The sequence below is a fragment of the Colletes latitarsis genome, chromosome 4, assembly GCF_051014445.1.
Source record: "Colletes latitarsis isolate SP2378_abdomen chromosome 4, iyColLati1, whole genome shotgun sequence".
In the NCBI taxonomy this organism is placed as follows: Eukaryota; Metazoa; Arthropoda; class Insecta; order Hymenoptera; family Colletidae; genus Colletes; species Colletes latitarsis.
The window spans coordinates 28,313,252-28,339,463 of NC_135137.1; the positions used below are offsets into that span (position 1 = coordinate 28,313,252).

General features: G+C 34.1%; 1 protein-coding gene across 2 annotated transcripts in view; it reads left to right on the forward strand.

Annotated features, from left to right (window-relative positions):
- LOC143341140 (uncharacterized) overlaps positions 1-26,212 on the forward strand; it is a 226,877-nt gene that overhangs the window by 125,243 nt on the left and 75,422 nt on the right. For both annotated transcript variants that reach the window (XR_013079562.1, XM_076763831.1), the window contains exon 2: positions 13,410-13,496. The gene's annotated coding sequence lies outside the window, so the exon portion shown is untranslated. The remainder of the gene's footprint in view (positions 1-13,409; positions 13,497-26,212) is intronic.

Sequence of the window (26,212 nt, forward strand, 5' to 3'; positions counted from 1 at the left end):
AAAAATTTTTATATTTAAATCTATAAATTATTAATCGAATAACGTTGAATTCACTACTGGAGCGAATTACTGGGTAGTTTTGAATTGATTCGTGATATTCTTCAACGATTATTAACATTTCTTACACATAAGTAGGTAAAATTAGACACTAATTGTCTAATTCTATGATTTCGAAAAGATTCTCGCTGATTCATCGCTTGATTTTTTATTTCCGATGTGAAAAAAGTGAAATAAAAGGCATGCCTAAGAAACAGAGCCTGACTGATAGGATTAATATTTCATTCACTTAAGTTTAAAACGGCTTGTTAAAGATTATGGTAGAAATATTCACTTACACCAGCCATCGTTCATAGCGATGAGCGACAGCTTCGAACAATCGAATTAATCGCTCCTCGATTTTCAAAGAAGTCCTGTTGCGTCCTTATTTTTCATCGACACACTTCTTTTTCTTTCACTTTCTTCGAGCCAGAAACGAGCATCAGCGTTCCCCTCGAACTATCTATCTTCGATAACATTTAATGTCGAACCACAGTCGTACTTGTTTCCCGTAACGTGTCTGACACTTGTCTAATTATGTCCATATACGTAAACGAGTAGACAAGGAAACGTCTTCTAATAGCACTGGTAACACATTCTTGAAGAAATCGAAGAGAGAGCGAGCAGTTAACCTTTCTAGTAAGAAGTGAGTTCTAAGTAACACGTTGTCGTACATGTCCGCCCATACATTACGACTAAACTGATGATAAGCTGTTTCTCGGATCGCGTATGGATTTTCGTTTAACCGTACGCGATCGTTGTGGAACCTGAAAATAACTTTCCCAGTAAATGTCATTTCATCGATTTATAATATCTTCTCCGTACCGTGTGTACGTATCGTTCACAAAATGAATGAATATGATAATAATAATGTAAATACAGCAACTCAGTTATCGATCAATACCAAATTTCTGTTGCAACTTTGAAATTAAGCAATTTTTTAATATGTTCGTGCACCACTACGTAAACACAGTAATAATGAATGTTAACTTATACTTTTGTAGAGTTTAAATGACAAGAGAGTAGAAATCGATCCATGAGCTCCAGATTTTGACTTTCCTGAATATAAAATTTTTAAATAAATTCTGCATCTATAGATACTGTATGTGCTGACATGTAATTTGTTTTATATCTCAGAAGTATATCATCAATTATGAAATTTGGTTATGGTGATTTCAATACGTGGTTTTGATATATTTATGTACATATAAGCACACATTCATACATGTAAACTTTTTCAAAATTTCATAATTTTGTGATGAACTACTTCTGAGATGATTAACGAACTACATGTCAGCACACACATCTATGGATACAGAATTTTTTGCATGTATGTACCATATTGTATACATATACATATACAGTAAATTTTTTGAAATTTTTTAAATTCGTTGAAAAATTTCTCCACCTACCCTCTGTCGATTTTTCTTAAAAATTGGTTTTTGATTTTTAATGAACACAACCATGGTTAATGTAATAATAAAATTCACTAGTAAAAAATAAAATTCTACGCTTTTTCATCAACTGTTTAGTATTGACGTCACTGGTGGATGCATGGAGCTGTGGTTTATTTGTTTGTATGAAATATAACCCGTAACATTTACCGAAGAATAGTCGGGGTACAGTAGAGTTCCAAGGCAACATTGTCAACTTTTACTTCTATCTGTCAAAATCGAGAAAATTATTTCATACCATTAATTAATATTTCTTTAAAATTCGATGACACATTCAGAAGTTAAATTGCTCGTATCATTTTCTTTTACTTACTTTTTCCGTCCCTAAGGCGAAATGGAAGACCACGCAAACGGTTCGAGCATTAGCTATACTTGACCGCAGAGCCGAGTCACTGTACGTATTAATGCTGATTTAATAAATATAGAGAAGCCAAACCGGCGCAACGAGTTTCCTCTTCTTTTCTAAATTACATCGAACGAAATTGACTCGAGCGCCGCCACAAATCAAATCCCGAACGAACTTTTCATCTAGCAATTACGTCGTCGATCGTCGGCGCACGATCTCGATCCCGTAAAAAAAAAAGAAAAGAAAAATCGCGGCTATTCCGGTGCACGACGGGGCCCAGGGTATGAGGAAAAAGAAAAAAGACGGGACAGAACCCGTGGAGAAATCTAGCCTCGGGGGAGAGGGGATACTCTCGAAAGGCGTACGATCAGGATTACCTTTAGGGTAATCTTCGTATCCAGTAGCTATAAGCAACTGCATTCATTTAGCTGGTGTCGAGCACCGTGTAGGTGCGAGCAGTCGGATGCAGCCGGTTTTGCGTTATTACGGGGCACGGGCCTCGAAGGTCCTTAAGGAGGAGCTTCTGAAATATATGCTGATAATGGATGGACGCCGCGAAATCTTACGGGGGCCCGCGGTAAACACTTATTTGGGTACCTAAGGGGATACTCGAGTTATTACGGATTCGCGAAGAGTGATGGACGAATGGTATAGTGTCACGCTGCTTGAACGATCGCCCCGATGAAATTCATCGTTCACGTTTTTGTAATTTTACGCGGGCCGTTTCAAGTACAGTGGATACACGCTATAATTTTCGTTTACCTTTTGGTAGACGTGCGTTTATGGGAGTCCAAAGGGTCGCTCGATGTCGGAATGCAAAGTTGGAAAGAAAATCGTTTATGGGGATTTATTCGGTTTGGCGTCGATCTGACTTTTTGAGTTTGTTCCTCGTCGTTTGATCGTGGAGAAATAGATTAAACTATTTTGTTTTCAAGCATAGATTTTTTTTATCAACTTCATATTTTGTAAATAAGTGTGGCATATAAAGATGCGTTTAAAAAAATTCAATTGTATTTTTAATCTGATTTTTAGTATTGTTAATTTACAACCGAACTAAAAGTTGTGAGATATTTTCCTTTAATATTTGAATACAATGGTTCGTACGGAAGGCTAACTCATAATAAATACATTTCGTTTACTTCTTTAATTAAATAATTTAATTTTCATTTAACATAAAATACTATAAAAATTATTAAGCAAAATTAATGTTAACAGTGTTAATGTTCGTTCATAAACTTGATTTTAAGGATTTATTCACTTTTAAGGTGAAATATAATTTGTAAGATATTTTTCTATTAATATTTGAATACAATGGTTCGTACGGACGTAACTAATGAAATTATTATTAATAAGCGGCTAACTAAATGAAAAGCTTTTAAACGCACACTTCACGCGAAACACACACACACAAACTCTGCAATGCCTTCAATCGATAATCTCACATAATGTAACTGGACTCATTCATTACTAAACTGTAGATGTTTATGCAAATGTATATATTCCTAGGTAATATATAAAAGAGTGAAACCTAAATAGAAGTTTGTTTCATCACTAGAGGTCCTTAAAAATATATTTTTTATTTGACATATTTTGCATATGACGTATGTTTTACACATCTTTTATGAAAACATGTGTCGAAACATACTGGATATATCATATACAGGGTGTTCGGCCACCTCTGGGAAAAATTTTAATGGGAGGTTCTAGAGGCCAAAATAAGACAAAAATCAGAAATCAGCGATCATTCTGAGCCTATAAATTGACTTTAAGCGATAAACGTCATCAACAAACCCTTGGCAATATTGAAAAAATACTCGTAACATATTTTAATTTAAATTATAACTGATTATTATCATGTTTAAATAATGCAATTATTTGAACATATTTTGAGTATATTTTGGCATAGCATTTGGCATATGTCACTGTCGAGCCGTTCATAATCTCGTGGCTAAAGTGGCGACACCTGTAATAAGGTTGAAGATCATGCGGGAATTCCCGTAGCTTTTGTGTCGAGTCGCATGATCGGCATTACTGTAATTTCTTACATTAAACTATGTAATACTTAAGAAATAATTAAAGTGGTTGTGTTTAACATTTTAACATTGTCTATATATATTTATTTAATCAGTTCCTATGCAAGGGGATCTGACATTATTCAATAGTCACTTACATATTTTGACATATTTCCTTGACATAAATATCCGCAGTCTATTTATTACAAACATAAAGACTGCTTATAGCTGTGCATTTAAAAGTAATTCATTTAATTAGTCGCTCGTTAATAATAATTTCGTTAGTTACGTCCGAGTTAGCCTTCCGTACGAGTCATTGTATTTATATATTAAAGGAAAATATCTTAAAAAGTAAAGATTCATATATTAAAATTAAACACCGAGACGCCAATTAGTACCGTATTTCTCTTTTATTTAAAAACCAATAAATATCAATAATTAAGTTCATTTTTTAAACTAAAAACGTTCTCCTCTGATTAGTAATTATGTACGCGGTTGTTTAGCGTGCCTCGATATTCGATAGAACGAACAAAACTCGCGACGATTAATAGGCCACGGAGTAATTACTAGCGTAAATAATTACCTAACGTACACATATAAGCGATTACGTACAACGCTATCAAGAAGCGAGCGCAAATTGAATATTAATACACGCAGCCACGGGGACGCGATAACCACGACGAAGATACCAATAATCCCGTACCAATAAATAACGTTGAAACATAATATACGAAAGATAACTCGTCTAACAGGAATTCGCTTTTTGTCTCCGCGGCGTAAGAATCGTTGATCTAGCAAGTTCGCCATTTTTACCTTGGCGTATCTCTTTCTCTCTCTGTATGCCCCTTACCAGAAATAGGTACTTTGGATCTAGATAGATGCAGCGGCCATTTAACACGGCCTGGGCTATCCGGACGTGAATCTGAGATAACTGACGCGGCGCAGTCAGTCAGATACCTGAAATCGCGGATGATTACAACGTATCCTAGCGGGCTGGTACTTTTTCGTACCGTCGAGATGGTAAAGTGAGAACAGTTACACGCGAAATTTACGGCTCTATTGACGGTGATAAACGGGATAGTTCAGTCTATTTATAATTTGGAGTTAGCCACGAGCGGCGCGTTTCGGTGCGAGTCACGTTTCGTATCCTTCGCGCAGGATTTATGGAATTAACGCGACCGCTCGCGCTGGTTAATTATTTTGTCGCGAACCGCCGCTCGTATATTATATTTGATACCTTGTGGCCCCGTACAGGGGAACTTTCTCTCTCTCGTAAAAGTCTTGGTCGGAAGGGCCGCATAATTAGAGATGCGGATTAGCTTCTAACGATGCCGGTCCACGGCCACGGGCGAGGATCGCTCGTATATTTTCTGTAACTTCTGACTTTTTATTGTCCGTCGTCGGGTTGCTTTACTGCCGAATAAAATGGACACAAGCCGAGTATAACTTGTAATTAATACCAGATTTACGGGCGTCGATCGCGAACCTCCCGTTGACGGGTACATTAAAATTTCACGCGATCGATCGCGATCCGCTGATTGCTGAATTACGGAGTTTTCGGCGTCCCGCCGAGTCGTACGATTTTTCTGCAATCCTAGATTTCTTAATTGCGCGAAGATCGTGCCAAACTCTCTAATACCACGTCGATTGTACGCGGTGTGCATCGAAAATCTGTTCACGATCCTCGTTTGTTTCGCGCTATTATCCGTCCCGCAAGAGAAGGACACGAACGGAGACTTCGATTTTAATGTGCTTTTGCAGAATGATAGTAGAGTGATTTCTCTTAGTGTATGTAAAATATTAGGCGTAGATACTCAATACTTGTTAACATATAAGTAATTGAAGAGGGACTATTATAAGTTAGTAAAATTTAATATTAATCCAATTCATAAGTTTTTGTGTATTTTTGTATTGAAAGAATATATGTACCAAGTAAGAGTTTATTGATGTTGCAATACCATAGCACTTAGGAGAATTGCCTTCATCAGGGTCTAATGACACTCATTATTGCATAATATACAGTGTGTTCAGCCAACCTTGGGAAAAATTTTAATGGAAGATTTGAGAGGCCAAAATAAGACGAAAATCAAGAATACCAATTTGTTGATAGAGGCTTAGTTAAGAAGTTATTAACGTTTAAAGTTCCGTCCGTACTGAATTTTTTTCTCGAAAATACACAAGATTTCGGGGGTATGTCTATTCACCGAAAATGATTATAATTGACCCCTGTAACTAAAAATAATTTTTCCAGAACGATTTGAAAATTTTTTTTTCATCGAAAAATTTAGGCACCTACCCCCTGTCGATTTTTCTTAAAAATTCGATTTTGATTTTTAGTAATTTTGTTTGACGCGCTACAGAAAAGTTGTCTAATACTTTTTTGTTGGTACCCATGAGCCTGACTTCAGAAAAAAGTTTCATTGAAATATATTCACAATTGTAGGAGTTATGACTGTTTGAATATTGGACCATTTTTATGGGGTTTTTCTCATTTTGCGGGGACAAGGACCAACTTTTCGAATATTTTTGTGATTTGTACATATTCTCCATCAAAATACGCGTAGTTTGCTTTTTTAAGCATTAAAATCGTCCAATCCGTTCAGAAGTTATGACGTTTTAAAGATTCGCATGAAAATTCGGGCAGACATTTCTGGCCTCACATTATATTTTCGGTAAGGAATTTTTTTCTCAAAACTGAGTAGGATTTCGGAGGTATGTGTAATGACCAAAAATGATTATAATTGACCCCCGCAATCGAAAATAATTTTTCCAAAACGATTTGAAATTTTTTTTTCACCGAAAAATTTGTCCACCTTCTTGAATTTTTTTCACGAAAGTGCGTAGGAATTCAGGGGTATGTGTAATGACCAAAAATGATTGTAATTGACCCTTGCAGTCGAAAATAATTTTTTTAGAATGATTTGAAATTTTTTAATTTAATGTTTTAATAACTTTTTAACGAAGCCTCAGTCAAGAAATTGATGTTCTTGATTTTCGTCTTATTTTGGCACCTAGAATCTCCCATTAAAATGTTTCCCAGAGTTGGCCGAACGCCATGTAATTAAGTATTATTTGCCCATTAATATTAAAAGAAAAAAACAAAACAGCGAAAACTACTTCGTAAGTAGAAGCAACATAGTATAATAAACAACTTTTCGTAAAAATAAAAGAATTCACGAGAAACAAAACTACGTAAATAGAAGTAACGCAATGTAATAAACAACATTTGGTAAAAATAAATGGAATAAATTCATAACAAACAAGTTTCTTTTCATTTATAGTGAATTACCATTATACTGTACCTATGAATACGAGTGAGAGTAACTGTAATTGATACATATTATAAATTGGTCTTCGTTCAAGATTCAAACACAATTAAATAGTACTTATAAATTATTTAGTACTTATGAAACTCCTTGTTTCCTCATACGTATGGAACAAAAATATTTAATTGAAGTTAATTACATAGATATTGAATTAACCTGAAAGAGAAAAATAAATGATACATACATTCATACAAAGACGACACAGATATACAGACTAGAATTCTAAAAATGTGTAATTTAAACAAAGTTACAATTTCATTTATTACATAAAACTAGATACAGTTGGAACAAAAATATTCGTCCAGTAGGAATGTGAAACTATACTATTTACATTATTAATTATCTTGTCATACATATGATTACACATTGTACGATATTAGTAGTAATACATATAGCAAAATAAAATTTAGCTATGTTAAATTGTGAATTATAGCATGTCAAAATTTCAAGGGAGAAAAATATTATTATTAATATAAGAAATAGTACTTTGGAACATTGATTTTTGTACGAATAACAGTTTGCATAGAATGTATTAAAATAGGATGTCCCGCCCTTATAAATTATAAATTAAAATAGAAAGATTAAAGTTTTGATGATCATTCAACGTTTGTCAACAAATAAAAAGTCACTTAAAGTAATTGAAATTTAGAAACTGGAGTTTTTGATCGGTGAAAGAGAGACTCGAGCCATTATATTCGCCGTTGCTTGTGTCGATGGAGGTTAATGAACAAGAAACAAAGGCATCTTGTTTGGAACAGTTGCTAACCGACCGTTAAAACTTAAATGTCTAATTATCTCAAATAGTAGTGCTAATATCTGCCAATAATCTATGTAGCGTACCAGTTCGCTTACGATGGCGGTGCAAGACCGCAGAGAACGTAAGTACTGGTACGCTTATGGGCGTAACGAGGTTAATAAAGTAATTTAAACACGATACAAATCTTACACAAATATAAAACCAAAACAAAAGTACAGGCATGCAACATTGTTTCGTTAAAATTATCTCAGGCAACGTGTTATGAATTATAAGGGAGCAATTGAATGGAGTTAGTCACAATAGTTTCTGAAAAGAGCGACATTTTCTAAGCTTCTTCGACCTAACATCTGTTTGCAAACTCTCATTTAAGACCAATATCTCTTTTCCTCAAACTACAAATACACCAAATATATTATACATTGTTTTTATTAGTTAACGATTTAAGTATTTATTTATTAATTAAATTGTTTTTTGTTCTTTGAGATTTCAAGGAAAACTTTTAAAAATTTTCTGGGCAAAGGTTAAAATAATAATAATATTTAGTACTAGTTAATAGTGAGCGTATTATTATTACTAAACCTCGCGTTCTTTATAAACGAAACTTACACAATTAGAGAAAACACTATTAAACAATTTTTGTGCTCCAATTACCCAAAGAGTAATCTTTCTTATTATTAAAAAGCGTATAATGAGTTCGTATTGAAAATAGGGTACGAATAAAGCAAATCGAAATCAAATTTAAGTTTTATTAAAAAGTTTGATTCCGCTTTTCGTTACGTATAATTAACTTGGCATATAAAAATAATCATGATACTTAGCACAATTAGCAATTAATCGTTTACGAAAATAAGAGATGCCTATAAACAAAATTAATATTGGTCAAGTTACATTCTCAAGTATAATTTAGGAAATCGTTTTGGAAATTTGAAATTTCATTTTAAAATTCAACAAAATTAATCTGAAGAATAAAAATTAGAGCTTATATTTCCACAGGGAAATTTGGGGAAGGGGCAATGGGGATGACACTCTCTTTCAAAAGATTACAAAATTTTAATAAAATAAAAATTTTGATTTGAGACAAATAATTCCTGCGAATTTAGTTATTTAAGTTATTATCAGCCAAAAATATTAGTAAATAAATTTCAAATCTTACAAAATAAGGTTGGAAAATACAGTTTTACGTATTTTACTCTTCAGAATGAAGGTTTTGATTCTGGAGGAGCAATGAGGATGACATCCTCCCCCAAAAGATTACAAAATCTTAATAAAATAAAAATTTTGATTTGAGACAAATAATTTCTGCGAATTTAATTATTTAAGTTATTATCAGCCAAAAATATTAGTAAATAAATTTCAAATCTTACAAAATAAGGTTGGAAAATATAGTTTTACGTATTTTACTCTCCAAAATCAAGGTTTTTAGATCTACCATTGTATTTGTGTTCCTAGTAAAGAAACATTATTGTCAGGAACATGCGTAAGAGCTGTTTGCTAAATATTAACTCGTTCGAAGAACGCTGATGCATGTGCGACTGTCTATTTATCAATGGAAGCACTGTCGACGCGAATCCGGCGGAAGTCACGCACGGGAAAACTGCTTTCATTGGTCGACCAGTGATCATCTTTCCTGATCACCCAACTCGAATGAGAAATTGAAGGAAGGTTTAATAGCATTCCAACATGTGAACATAAACAGTGAGAAATACGGGGAGCGTAAGAGCGTAAATTATTAAAAATTACACAGATTGCACAGATTACTTAAAGCGTTCTCTTCCTGGGAAGTAAATTAAAGCACCGAGACTTAGGAATTAGCTTTCAACATCGCGTATCCGTTTTCAAACAGCCAACGTTCCTTCCGTCTACCTTTTTCACTCTGCGCAATTCTTCCCATTTAATTGTAAATTATTCCTAGTCGTGTTTAAAGAAATTTACCAATTTAAAGTACCTGACAGTTTTCTTAAGATGTTATCTCTTCCTACTATTTTCTCGTTTTTAAACGTATGGGATACGACTTGAGAGTTTTTCGTCTCGAAATCCAGTTTGTCGGAATTTTTCTACTCAACTATCGGTTCGTTTAAATTACACGTCGTTCGTAACACCGGATGTTTCTGCTAGATAGCTAATAAAATTTATCCTTTATCAGGTCTCGAATATAACGTGCACCTTCCTTTTCATACTGCGTCGTGTTATGTCACTCTGTCGAATAACGTTCGTTGCTCTATTTAACGGATGCTTGAATTTCAAGTTCACAGAGTTCGTTAACTTGTTGCTGATGATTCCATCGAACCATTAACTAGCTACATTAAAATTTTTTGTATACAATTTTTGACGCGCTATGAAAAATTTTTTTTCTACGAAGAGATGACACTTACTCACATCAAGACAAAAGTGAACGAATTGGAGTAAATTGTGTAAACACGAATAGTGATCATCGATATTGAGAAATGTAAAGAAATTAGGAATATCTTTCAACAGTATTTAATTTTTTAAAACTTCTATTACTTTTGTTCACAGAATATCTAAAAGAATCGATATTCTATGAAATACACTATTCTATTTAAAAATAAAATAGAATTGTGCTTCCTGGGTATACAGTAGAACATACGAAAAGAGGATTTAAGGAGGTATTTTATAATTATTAAGATCCTTAAAAGTCTTTTTACTACCTCAAACACCAGCAAATATCAATTCATCGACGTTTAAACTCTAGTAGAAGTACCAGTTCATCGATGTAGCAAAGTCTATCAGAGTATCAGTTTATTTCTATATCCACCTGCAAACTCTACAGGATACTTCATTTGCATATCGACATGCAACGTGCAGCAGAGCATCAGTTTATTTCTATATCGACATTCAAACTCCAGTAGGAGTATCGGTTCATTTGTATATCGACGTACAAGCTCTAGCAGAGTATCCGTTTATTTCTGAATCCACGTTCAAACTCTCAAGCAGAGCATTAGTTCCCTTGCATATCGTTATGCAAAACTCTAGGTAAATACACCGGTATGTATCAACGCATCTATATCGAACCTCGGAATTTTTTTTAATCGCTGTATCGTTAGTACCAATTCATTTCCAGTTTAAGTAACTTTAGATTGAAGCCATTTGCAACAGGCACAAATGACGTTCAATGCAAGCTCGATAAGCTTTACGGAAGAGACCACCCAACAATCTTTCTTGCTGTAGTTCAGAACTCAAGTTTTGTTAAAAAATCTTCAGTAATACAATATGCATATTGAAGCATAATTAATCAGTAGTCCTGATGAAGGAACTTCTAAATGTAAAGGAACAGAGAGATGAAATTCTAAGAAATTTTGATATTTTTACTGGTTTACAATACATTTACTACAAATGGACGATCAATGACACACTAGCAGCCTTGTATGCATATGTTTATAGTAATAATGATAAGTTTTTTCGTACTAGATTCTAGAATTTGAAGATATATTCCAATATTATTAATTCCTTGTCATAAGTTTCACAATAACGAGGCTACACTCTACAGTCCAAAATATTAGAATCGACAGAGACATTCGTAAATCTATTATTTTCGCGTGAGCGTTCTATGCACGATCTTTGACTAGAATTAAATAGTATACACTTAACGAAATTACTTGGAAGTAAATCGTAGGGCAAGGCGATTATTTACAATATAAAAAAAAACAAGGAACTCTGTTCCTCTTACCAAGAAAAATAAAAATAAATTATAAAATTAAGAGAACCGTCGAACACGTTCAGTGCAGTGAACCTTCCCTTATCTACTGGGATGCGTTCTAATCCCATTCATGACATTGTAATTGGGAAAACACGCGTCTTACCCAGGTGTTCCCGTTCGAACACCCTCGTTCTGAAGTCTCATAACACGCGACGGAATTCGTTCCCGACCCGGTCGCGTGGTTCTTCTTTTCTGAAAATTCCGTCGCTCGTCGTCCACCGGGAGTCTGGGCCAAGAGACGTCCCGAAGAGCGTCCACTATCCCGATGCAGCAGACTGCCGCGCAGAAATAAACTCGTGCAAAACGAGCAGCTCGAAGGCGAAGCGAGATAGAACGGTCCCACTAAGGACGAACGATTAGGATCCCTTCGGGCGGGGTGAAAGGAGGTGCGCGAATACGGAGGAAAGAAAGAGAAAAGAAGGAGGGATCGAGGAACGAATATGCCCTGGAAATTCGTAGGAGATAAAGAAGCGTTCGACGAAAGGGTAAAGCGGGAGAAAGGGTGATCGAGAGCGAGAGAAAGACGAAATACCAATTTCGCATTCTGCAGTGAGCTAGTCAGAGGCTAACTATAACCCGGACTCCCTACCCCTGATGGCTAATTCCAGCGTTGCGCTTGTCGCACTGCCAAACTCCTCCTGGTTTAGTCTCCGATCCCCCCCTCTCTCGTTACCCCCTCTGCACCTCGCGATCGCGTGAACCTTGCGTTCCTCGATGTGTCTTCGATCGGCGTTATGGTGGCCTCTACGGTAGGGCTAAAGAAAGAATCAGCTTGGGAGGAGACCTCCCATCGCTTTTCTCGATGGAAGAAATTTTTACGAGCGATGGGATCAAACATATTATAAGTAGAAATTATCGTAAAATCGTTAACGACGATTTTAGTATGTCTAGATGTTTTTGTATACGTGCAAGGTCTCTTGGATAATTTTTTATACCGAATACTATTTAAACCAGTTAACTACGCATTAGCATTGTAAGAGCGTTTGATCCCCATTCGTATGTATATATTTATCCAAATATGAGAAATGTTTGCAATATTTGAAAAATTATTAATTTAGAATATAACACAAATTCAATGGAATTGATGCTCCGTATGTAGATGTCTTTCATATAGAGCATAACAGAGGTCAATGTATGTATGTACTGTTCCGAGTTGGGAAGTTGGCAAGCAGAATATTCTTCAGACTCGTCAACTTACCAGCTTGCAATAGTATATACGTACTGTGGTGGCCTCTATGCTCGGGCTAAAGAAAGAATCAGCTTGGGAGACCTCCCATCGTTTTTCTTGATGGGAGAAATTTTTAAGAGCGATGGGATTGAACATATTATAAGTAGAAATTATTTCGAAAGTTTTTCTTTGTTTTTTATCTTTTTTTATTATTATTGTTAACGACGAGTTAGGTATGTCTAGATGCACTTGTATACGTGCAAGGTCTCTTGGATAACTTTTTTACCGAATACTATTTGAGCCAATTAACTACCTAATAGCATTGCGAGATATCACGCTCAATTTATTAAATAAATTAATATAACAAATATGCAAATAAATTCATGGAACATATTATTTAAATAGAGAAAGAAAGTCAATAACAAGAAAAAGAGAAGGGACTTTCTATCGAGACAATAAATGAAAAGTTATAAAGAAACATGTTTTATGTTGTCAATTTATTCATGCATTCGAATAGTTTTTCAATATTTCATCTATCTATAATCACCATTATCTGTTCAAAATTCTAATTTTAATTCTTTAAATTTTGTTTCAGAAACATTATCAACACAAGCGTTTCAATACATCGACTAATTATGCTGTAACTTGGCTGTCGGAGTTTTTTCGAAATAGAAGTCAGATCGTAAGTACTCCACGAATGTCTATAACAATTGTTATAATATTCCCAAGAAATTAGAATCACGTATTTCATATACGAGACAAAAAATGAATTAATTTGAAACTACGACGCGAAACGTACAACGTTATGAAAGTGTTTCGATATAATTCACTTGCAATATTTACACATACGAGTATCACGTTTCGCGATGAATATCGATTGCTATGCCTTGCCAATCTAAGGGTTGTCGAGGACATAGACTTCGAGAAAGACAGATATAGATTCGATCGAGTCGGTTTCATGAAAATTTCACAACGGATCATATACCCAACGGTTAGCTCAATTCTGACGCTCAATTATCAAATTCTAGAAGTAGAAATTCTAAATGGCGATAAAAATTGGTATAGATATGGTGGCAAGTCATATCGTGCTAGACCCTTAACATTCTCTCGATAGAAGTATCATTTCGAGGCCAGTAATCGTATAATCCGTGTTGTATCACTCTGACAATATATTATGCAATCGTAGATATCACTTAGGGTATCTTGCAATGACATGAAGTAATCGTCCCTGGATCAATTGCAAGTAGATACGTGTTTCTGCAATACAAACACCTTGGAAATTTATTACAAGGCTATGAACGTAATGTCTTCCGTATGAACTGATATTTTAAGAATAAATACGATAAAAATTGAATTTCTGGATCAAATATCACCTTAATTCCTTGTAATACGATTTGTCGAATACAGTAGAGGCTCCATTATCCCCAATTACTACTTTAAATTAGTTTTTCATTTTTATTATTTCATCTAAAATATAGATTTATCATTTTTGGAATAGTGAATATCCAAACATTGTGGTACCCGAAGGTCTTTTTATTACAAAATGACGAACAAAAATACACTAAAACATACAGAAATCAACGGTAAAGAAAAGTGACTAATACTAATATAAAATTTGATTTCCTTAACAATACAAAAAAATGCAACTTAAATCTCTGCATGCAGCTATTAATTTCTTAAAATCAAAAAGCCAGACGATGACCACAATAATATAAATTCATTTATCGTGTTAATAAAAGTGTTTTTGAGAATTAATGTATGGAACAAATTTCATCAAACAATGAAACAACATTTGAAATTTAATACAAGACTACGAACGTAGTTTCTTCCGTATGAACTGATATTTTAAGAACAAATACAATAAAAATCGAATTTCTGAATCAAATATCACCTTAATTCCTTGTGATACGATTTGATTTAAAGTAATTTGTCAAATACAGTAGAGGCTCCATTATCCCCAATTAATAAAAAGACCACAGATACCACAATGTTTGGATATTTACTATTCTAAAAATAATCTATATTTTAGATGAAATAATAGAAATGAGAAACTAATTTAAGAGAAAAATTTATTTTTTAAATTTAAGACACAATGCTTCAGCTCGTTTTTCGAAGAGAAAATTTTGCAGCAAGCGTGGCAGCTGTCAGCGCACATTTCTTACAATGAACGCGTAAACATTGAAGGAATCGTACGTCCAGCATAATTTGAGAATTCTGTAAATATTCATTGATTTTTGACCGTATACACTCGACAGTCATCGTAAAGCGTTAATTTATTCAACGAGCGAGCAGTTTATGTCCACGTACGCGAAAAACGTCGACCGGAAAACATATAAATTATGTACAAGCAAATCTGTTTGCGGAAGGATTCGAAGTCGGTTAACCGAATTATGCATGTTTACATAAAACATGATTATTTATCGGTTGCGTAGAAACTAAATTTCATTTTTAATATATTTTATCGGAACGTTGTCGATGGAAATAAACGTTTGTTCTTAAACAGACTTCGATAACTATTAGAAATGCTCACCTCCCGTCCGGCACGTTTCGTTTTAATATTCATGCTGCACGCGACACAGGTTATATAGACAAATCCGATGATAATTATGAAGCATTACTTGCAAATTGGATTAATATTCATATCACTGGCGGCACGTCTGCTACTGTCCATATTAGCGCGCCAATTACTATGATATGTAACGACGTCTGGATCTCAATTGACACGTCGATGGTTATTGAACGATCTTCGATCATGAATCGAGATATTGAGCGACTCAATATCTTGATCTATCTTGATCTATCGATCGCATTTTCGAATTTGCACTTTGAAAATGTAAATTAAAATTTGTTATACGTTAATATTTTAATGGAATAACATGGTTTTCTAATTTCATAGATATTCTAGATTTTGTGTTAAATTATTTGCAAATATTCAATTGAAATTATAGTAAAAACAGATCAAAGATTTCTTAATATTAGTGTAATTATATCGACCAAATTAATAAATAATAAAACAAAGATGTAATGTTTAAAATTAACGATGACTATGATATTGCTGTATTTTCAAGGTATAGGTATATAATTATTCTGACGTTTTAAGTTGTATTAGTGTAACATTAAATAACTTAAATGGCGTTGTGACATCGATATTGTTAATGGTAAATTACGAATTAAATTATGTGTAACGCACAAATGAAATCACTTACATCAACATTATGAAATAAATATTTTTTATCCTCTTTCTTATACAGGATGAAAAAAACATCATATAAGTATATTGTTCAGTTTATAGGTAAATAAATAAAAAGAAAAATTATTTTCACTAATTTTTCTCACTGCATACATTTCTGGATTTATTCGAACTCGAACGTTTTACTATCGTAGATCATTGAATTGGTCCTTATTTCGATTATTACGCAACATTGATAAAAATATGCAATCCCAGTTTTAAAAATAATGGTGACACTAAAATTTCGAAAAATATGGCCGCAAGAAAATTCTTTTGAGTGTCATAATATTTGTCTTTTCCAAACAAATAATGTTTTCCTTTGATATTTTTCCCTATCATCGAGAACAAGTGAGTTGTTTAAGGTAGTTATGTCAGGTTGGACACTTCGTATATCAATGCATTATTGATAAGGAGGCTTGCGAACAACGTCAAACGCGTTATAAACAGGTAGCCATTAATCTAACTTGAAGTTTATACGTTTACCCATGTGTAATTTAAAAAAGCTGCCTCCTTTCAACATAATAATGGAATTGATCTATGTAAGCATGACTAAATTGTATCTGCAAACAGAGCGTTAACAAGCTTGCGTCATTAATCTTGAAAGTGTCATGAGTTTATACTGGCTGTGTTCTTTGATATTAACGCCTACGTCTAACAACAATCGTTCTGGAGTAAACATTGACGTAATCGCGTTGGCTATTGCGAAGAAATAGTTTATACTCCCATTTAAAAATAATCGACATAATATTGTTCGACGACTTCAGTTTCATGCAAGATATTAAACATTTTCTTAAATGAAAATCTTCATCACGTTTTTTTAAAATCCCACATTATGATTAAAAATATAAAAGAAAATGGTGATATCGATTGGCCTCAACTTTCGTTTGGTATAACTATTCCAAATACTTTTTTTTAAAGAGTACTTAAGGAGAAAAATGTATGCAAACAAGCCATAATTGACCAGCTCAAAATGAAATAAATAACAGAAGAAACGTTTTTCTTGGAAAACAAACAATAATAATAGAAGTGATTATTGAAAAATTCATTGTACGTATAAGAAAAGTCGTAAAGTTAAATAGCACTGAAATAACATTGTATGTTAGAAATTTTAAACGAAATTTTAAAAACGGTCATTTGATGATTCTTAAAATGAACTCCAGGCGTGATTCGTAAATTGAACACTTCTATCACTCCCAGCTGGGGGATCCCCCTTACAGCCAGTGAAGTCTGAAAGGCGATACGAGTTGGTTGGCGACGATTCGTAGAAAAGGCGATACTTTTTTTCTCATTCGCTCTCGCTCTTCCTTTCATTCGGTTGTCGACTAAGATAAAGGCGACTCAGAGACTCAACGATATCGCTAGAGTATAAATAACCGCTGGTGTCGAATTTCGCCTCCACTCTACGAAAGATGAACACGTCAACTCCGGATCGATGTTCATTTTAAGAACCATTACTGTGCCTCGCGCCTAGTCTAAAATTCTTTATCGGTGTCCTCGACGAAACAATGCGATCCGAATTTTAATTCGAAGCAATCGCCAAGCAGAATCAACAAACAGAATCGTGATGTTTTCGCGTTAGTGGCATGCGTAGGGTGTTGAATGCAGGCACGCGCATAGATTAAAATTGCACGTGGGCGCCGTACGCGCGCGCGCAAGAACGTTGAACGCGCGAGCACACAGGCGCGAATACTGCTTCAATTAAGCGTGTACTCGCGACGGATCGAAGCCCGTGGGGTCAGTGCTCGGACCTATTTCAACGACGTTGAGCCGCTTTCATTGGCTAAATTCTATTATTTATTTACGGTCGTGCTCCTCTATCGGGGCTTGAGAATGTGGACAGCCAGAGGCTTCCATGGCTTCGTAGACTCTCGCGATCGTCGTTTTGTTGTGTTCCTAACACAGGTGATCGAACTTAGCAAGGCTGCATCGGTTAATTCGATACTGTTGAATTCAGTAATTCACTGGAAGCAGGAAGTAAATCCAACGGATCGAATCGCTCAAAATTGAACGCTTATAAGGGAACTGTCAGACTTGACACGCGCCAATTTCACTGAAATTTGACTGAGTGGCACGTCTGTATCTATAATGAACGCATCTATAATTTTAGCCGTAGATATCGAACCAATTACGAGAAAATTAAATGTAAACTTTATGATAACCGTGTAGTCAGAAATGTTTGAATAGTGAGGAGAACCACTTAATAACAAATTTTGTTTCACAAAACTAATTATGTTAAAATTTTAGTAATGTAAATTATTACTGTTTGATGCCTCTCCTGTGAGATTAGACAGTTATTATTTCCACTTACATGTACCACACCCTATAAGATTATCGGAGTATTTTAATTTGATTATGTTGGGGAATGCTTTTCAACAGCCCAAATTACAGATCAAGTGGTTAACATAACTGGTAATATTCATTCATACCTTGGGAATCAAGCAGTTATCGTTATCGTTCATCAAGAACACAATATCATTTTTTCTTGATGCTATAATAAGGTTTCAAAAGATGAAATTGCACTTTTTGAAGACTGACTTTAGAATGACTGAAAAACAGAACGAACTTCATCGTTAGTGACCAACGAATTAATAGAAACACAAATATAAAAAGAAAAGGGTCAATATGTAAATTGAAATCGCTCGTCATAGTCTTCGAGTCTCGTCCTAACGCGTGTGCATTAACAACTCATGCTTTTCTGTCTCGGTTATCGTCTTTGCTGGAATTTGATTGCCGGCTGCCGCGTGCCGCAAGAATGCGGACTTGTAATGATAACGTTCATTTAAATTTCATGCATTGGCTCGGGCTGTATACGGTAGCTTTGTTCGGTTTTATCTTGGTTAACGTTTCATTGGTCGTCGAGTTATGCGAGTGATTGAGATGTTTAGATAGCTATAGGGGCACGTTTTTCTCCAACGACGATTATTTATGTTACGCCTGTTACATGGATACCATTGCGTCGGATCCACGAGTTATAGTTTCTTCTGTTTTCCACTGTTTTCGTTTTACGAATCATCGTGTACTTCCGCGATATGATTTCTGTAATCACCGGCACAGAATATGGAAAAAACAATGTAGGCGAAATGTAAGAAATCTACCGTTTACAACAATTTAACAGGAATTCGTATTTATTGTTTCTTTATTGCATCAATCTTGTACGAACTATAATTTCGATAGAAATCTTCGTCTATGTTTTCCGTGTAATTTATCCCAAGTACGTTTTTTATTACTTTTCTCTGCTTAATGTACCTTTTTACAATTTTGTTATTTACCTACGTGTAGTTCTTACTAAACATCGTGCCATTAACGATTTATCATTCTCATGTCAGGATGATGATGACTATGTAACTATAATATTCCCTTCTTAATATTTTAGCTTGAAAATATTCAAATCATTTATTCAGTCAGGTGTATAATTAATTGGTGCAACAACTGATATTTTTATGGATTTGTGGCGACATCTCCCACGCTCGCCACCAGAGGGCTACGTTCTTGTCTCTCTCACAAGTGCTTGACCCTCCACCTGTTCCTATATCATTCTCGACTGACTTTGCTAGTAGGCCCAGGGCAAAACGCTTTCACCTTCTTTCCCTTTCTTTCCTCCTGCTACCTCACTTACTCAATTCCTCCATACGGCAACAGCCGTCACAGATTCAATTTAAATTTTATATATAAGATATGTATATAAAAACTTATATAATTATTATTGTACTCTTTAGAGCAGTGGCTTTAAATATCCTAGAAGATATAAACCTTGCTCTAGCCAAGGATATCAACTCTCGGGTTAATATTAGGGCCAAAAATTTACTAGAATTAAAGTTCAACTCAATATTTTTGATAAAAGGGGTCAAAGAAAAAAGAAGATTTAAAGAAAACCAACTCAACATATTAAATTTTTCAACATTCAGATGATCGATTTCGGTCTCTGAAATGCTTATTAGTAGTTTTGTGAATAAGGCGGCTCTGTATTCCTCTAAATAATAAGTCCTATCTTAGTCACGGTTTCATCGTTTCCACAGTCTAAAGTTTCAGAAAATTCCATTCAGTTTGATCGACCACGCGTCCAGAGCTCTAAATGGTTAACCATCTAGAGAGTTATGCAATCCGTATTCAAAATGATCAAACAACGACTCAGCAGGAAGCTCGTGTGATAATTCCATGGAACTGCACTTAGGAACAAAGTAAATTCTACGTTCACGGTTGACTTAAAGAACTTCCTCTAACTAGACACAGAGCCCTTCCCTTCGAGCTGAATCGATAGTGCTCCAGGCACACGGCTGCAAGAAGTCGACTTGACCACCTAATTGTAGTCGGTTCTTTAGGAATTAAGTTCGCGTTTAGGTTTTTTCAGACATCGTCGGGTCAGCCAGTTTCTCTCGCGTCGGGGCAAACTGTGATTTTCGAACGATTAAGCGACCAACGCGAGATTAGAGCGACTGAATCCTGAAAAAAGATGTTCCAGGCCGATTGCGAGGCCACGCTCGTTGCATCACGGTCGAACGATCGCGTGCATCCGGTGCATCGTCGGAACGAGCCTCTTTCGAACTTGTCCCTTTCTTCTATCCTTGAGGGCCTACGCCATTAAAATTAACCATTTTCCCGGCTTGCACGAAAAGGTTCGTCTCCTACTATTCGACATTAGCCATTATAATTATTTTCTCTTTTTGGCTTTAGAATCTGGAACAGTTAGCCTGCTGAACAATCGAAACATCCATGTTACTATTTTCTTAGTGTATCAGACATTTAAGGGGCCATCAAAAAATTTTTTATCCATTTTCTTAAAGATTCAAACCTTTAAACTTTAAAGTATGAACTATTATTCTGAAAAGACTGTTATGGGACTTCAAACTGAACTTTATATGCTCCAACCCAGACTATGTGCAGCATGAAATCTAAAAAAGCATTTGGCTAATAGGTCTGACATTTTTTTTGTTATAAAGAGCAGCCACTTTTAGGCAAAATTAAATTTATAATGTAATGACCTTAATAATTACATTTTTAAATTCCTTTAAAATACTTTAATGATCCATGAAAATTATAATATACAAATAAAAATTAATTCTTATTTTGTAACTTTTTCGCTTCTGCAGAAAGAAACAACTTTTCTTTTTTTTTCAAGTTAACAATCTGTATCATTTTCGTTACTAACTTTTCTGTCACAGTTTTCTCAAGATATTAAAGGTTCTGATTCAATGAAATTGCTCGTCAAAGCTTATTTTTTATTTCCATTTAAATCGATATAAATATTATCGATGAAAACATTTTTAAATGCTCTGTTACACTGAAACCCTATCACCTAATTCAGAATGATTAACAATCGTTAAATATCTAAATAAGACATAAATTATTATAGATATGCTTACAATTCCTAAAACGATTTTCCAGTTAAGAAATCTAAAAAACACTCGCATAAAAAAAATTAATTATTTAGACAATTATGTCGAATTTTATTAAAAGTTTGCTTTTCTACGTTAGGAATACGCTTGCGTCAGAAATTAAATAAATACATGCAATGGAAGAAGTTACAACAGAAGTAGTTGCAACAGAAGCACGTATTTGACTTAAAAAAAATACAGTGACAATTACAAGACTCGTTGCAAAATCATCGACAACTTTTATTCCTAGGTATTCAAGACAATAGAATCGAATACTGAAATCTAAACGGAAGAGGAAACTATTGAATGCAAAATTTGCATTCTAAACGGTGAACGATGTTTAATTCTATGCAACGGTGTAGCATTCTAGTTAATCATCGACGCCTTTACTCTGGGAAGAAACTTATAAACGATAGAAAAATTTCAATTCACTCTTTAGAACAGTTATTTCTTCGTTAATTGTTAAAAAAATGATCTTTGCTTTTATTTGGTTGACTAAAATAATACGGAATTCAAATCTTAAATTTCAAATTTCTAAGCCTAATTAACATGAGTAATTCGTTAAAAATTTCCACCGATAATGGAAAGGTTATCTACTTACACAATGTTCATCTTACAATAAATATTCAATTAATTGCACAAAAGTACAGGTAGACTTATCTACTGCGATGTGATGCAATATTTCAGTGTACTTTATCTCAGAATACTATTACTGTAATATTACTATAGTATAGGAATAGGCGTTGCTTCTCTCGAATTAAGATCGCTTCGTTTGAAACTTTCATTTCCCCAATTCATTAGATTCTTTATTACGATATGTCTACGTGTTTCAGTTGAAATCTTGAAACCTATTCCAATATATCTACCTGCTTTTTTTATAGATTTACATTCTGAACAGATAATTAAACCGTAAAACGTGTTGCAAAACATCTGCGGTTCTTTGAATAATCGCAGGTTACACTCTTAGAATAATCTAAGAAATTAAGACGTTTAAACGTATTACGAAATGCGGTGACTGGCGAGCATTTGTAAGAGCTGACGAGTTCATTTCGTCGACAGTATTATTTACTAAGCGCAACGACGTCAAACCCTGCAATTATGACGATGTTTCAATTATTGTTGCGTGTTATAAAAAATTGAATTCAACTGTCAAAATCGTAATAGAATAATAATAATGAGACTGGCACAAAGACTAAAATGACTGAATTGATCCTGAAAATAACAGTATTGATTAATTCTTTCGAAATAAGAATTAGAGAATCCTGGTAGAATTATTTTGCATTTACAAAAGTCACATATATTGAATAAAAATTTCCAAAATAATTATTTAAGCGTCTCAAGGAATATATTCTAGTAACGTAGAGTACACTTCACTTTTGTGGTGAATTACAATTTCTTTAATTTATTTCTCTTAAATTCGATTTTAGATGATCTGTTTGATTATGAAGAAGATTCATAGTATCTGTAAACATTACCCAAGTTAAATACTGTTAAGAATTTAACAGTAAATGCTTGCAAAATGTAAATTCAATTCAAGAAGAAATTTAATCCGAAAGAAGCATAAATTTAAACAAAAATATATGTTAAACGTTTAGATTCGGTATCGTTTGAATCTTTTTCGGTAAAACATAGTAAAAAGCAACATAACGTGGCAGAAAGCCTAACTAAAATGACTGAACTGAAAATAACAGTATTGATTAATTTTTTCGAAATAATAATTAGAGAATCCTAGTAGAATTATTTTGCATTTACAAAAGTCATATACAGGGCGTTCAGTCACGCCTGGGAAAACTTGCAATGGGAGATTCTAGAGGCCAAAATAGGACGAAAATCAAGAATACCAATTTCTTGATGGAGGCTTCGTTAAAAAGTTATTAATGTTTAAAGTTCCGTCCGTATTGAATTTTTTTCTAGAAACTGGGTAGGATTTCGGGGGTATGTCTATTGACCAGAAATGAATATAATTGACCCCTGTAACTAAAAATAATTTTTCCAGAACGATTTGAAAATTTTTTTTTCATCGAAAAATTTAGGCACCTACCCCTGTCGATTTTTCTTAAAAATTCGTTTTTGATTTTTAGTAATTTTGTTTGACGCTCTACAGAAAAATTGTCTAATACTTTTTTGTAGGTACCCGTGAGCACTACTTCAGAAAAAAGTTTCATTGAAATATATTTACTATTGCTGGAGTTATGGCTGTTTAAAAATTGGACCATTTTTATGGGGTTCTTCTCATTTTGCGGGGACAAGGACCAACTTTTCGAATATTTTTGTGATTTGTACATATTCTCCATCAAAATACGCGTAGTTTGCTTTTTTAAACATTAAAATCGTCCAATCCGTTCAGAAGTTATGACGTTTTAAAGATTCGCATGAAAATTCGAGCAAACATTTCTGGTCAGAGATTATATTTTCGGTAAACAATTTTTTTCTCGAAAATGCGTAGGATTTCGGGGGTATGTGTAATGACCAAAAGTGATTGTAATTGACCCCTACAACTGAAAATAATTTTCTCAGAACGATTTGAAAAATTTTTTTTTTGCCAAAAAATTTCAGCACCTACCCGAATTTTTTTCTCGAAAGTGGGTAGGATTTCGAAGGTATGTGTATTCACCAAAAATGATTGTAATTGACCCCTGCAACCAAAGATAATTTTTTTAGAATGATTTGAAATTTTTTAATTTAATGTTTCAATAACTTTTTAACGAAGCCTCAGTCAAGAAATTGATATTCTTGATTTTCGTCTTATTTTGGCCCCTAAAATCTCCCATTAAAATGTTTCCCAGAGGTGACCAAATACCCTGTATATATTAAATAAAAATTTCTAAAATAATTATTTAAGCGTTTCAAGGAATATATTCTAGTAACGTAGAGTACACAACTCCACTTTTGTCGTGAATTACAATTTGTTTAATTCATTTCTCTTAAATTACTGCATCGATTTTAAATGTTTTATTTGATTATGAAGAAAATTTATAGTATCTGTAAAAATTACCCAAGTTAAATACTGCTAAGAATTTAGCAGTAAATACTCGCAAAATATAAATTAAAATATAAATTTAATCCGAAAGAAGCACAAATTTAGACATAAATATATGTTAAACACTTAGATTCGATATAGTATGAATTTTCTTCGGTAAAACATAGTAAAGAGCAATATTTCGATCTAAAAACAGAAGAAAACGGAAAATTATGTGGAAGTTAAGGCATAAATAGGAAAGAAATCAATTTTATTTTGTAAAAATGGACCTCTTAATTGTACACTTGAGACTGATAAATATTTCTTTTTGTTACATGACCATAAAAGGAACGTCCAACTCGTACTCATTTCGGAGTAAATTTTTCCTCTATTCGTCGTTGATAATGATAAATTTTCCAAAACGATCTCGATCGAGATTTTCAGTCTGCTTATCCGGTTATTCTGCGTTGCATTTTAAGACACGAGAAAATAACCTTGAGCAGTCCAGGCTACGGAATTGAATCGTTACGAAATCCGTTATAATTAGCCGGCAGTCGATCAAGTGTACGCAAGATCGAGGGTTTCAGTGCGCGAAAGTAAACGCGTACGCACCTGCACGGATGATTCAGAATTTTATCGCCGGCGGTTAGAGCCGGGTAAAAAAGATCTAACGTTTCGAACGGTCCGATCGTCAATCAGTGCCGAAGGCGCGAGTTTCCTCGATTCGACGCGGCTGAACGCTGGAAACCGCGCGCGATGTAATTCAGGCGAAAGGAAAATCGTCGTGTTGCAACGCGAATTCGATTCACGGTCGAACAGCTAGCTCGCAAAAGTGACGAAATTCCATCGAGATTTTTATTCAGAAGGCTGGAGCCACGGCGAAGCGACGTTTCTTGAACGTAAGAAATTATGTCTGGGCGTTCGTTGAACGAGAAACTCGAGGGTTGATTGTTGGAACGAGAACCAAACGCGAGAAAGGATGGAAAAAAACGCTAACACCGTAATTTAATTTCATCGATAGGCTTCTTTTTAAGTCTTCCTATCGTGTTCGGTGTTTCTTGTTTCTTGGAAACGGATGGAAAGTCGAGGAAGTTTATTCGTGGAATGTTTAGCATTTAACTACCGGATTATTGAAAACTATTGTAGAATAATTGAGCACAGTTTATTTGTGTAAACTCTTCGTTATAAGAGGTTAATAACAAGTTTAATTCTTGAAGGAACATATGCATCATATAAAAATTATTAAAGCAAAAAGAACTATACCAGTACACATTAATGAAAAGTTAAAACTGTAAAATATGATATGTCAAAAAGTTTTGTCAGTATGTCCTAAAAGACGTCAAGGTTTAAAACAATTGACATCCTAAAAGGTTTAATATCATTTAGGATGTTTTTTAGTATATTTAGTGACATATATTTTATTGTTTCAAGTTTGAATTATTTAGAATGGCCCTAGAGTTAGATTGTAAACTATATAAAAATTAAGTCAGTTTTTTTTGGTTTAACAATTACTATGCAATGTATATTCTTACTTAAAAAAATTTTGTTATTAACCTCCTAAACTAATAAGCTGTCCCATTTATACAAATAAACTATGTTCGTTTATATCGTGATTAACTGTATTCTTTTTATTTCCTTCGCATGCAATATTTATTAGATACTAAAATATTGAGTTAGTTATAAAAACATAACTGTATTTTAGTTACTGTAAATAACGATGAATAAATATGTGAACAATAGAAAGATTCTTCCTTGTTTGGGAACATGAGCAATTTTCTTAACTGAATTTTTATAACGATGGTCGAGGTAAGGTCCTTCATCACTGCGAGCATCATTAG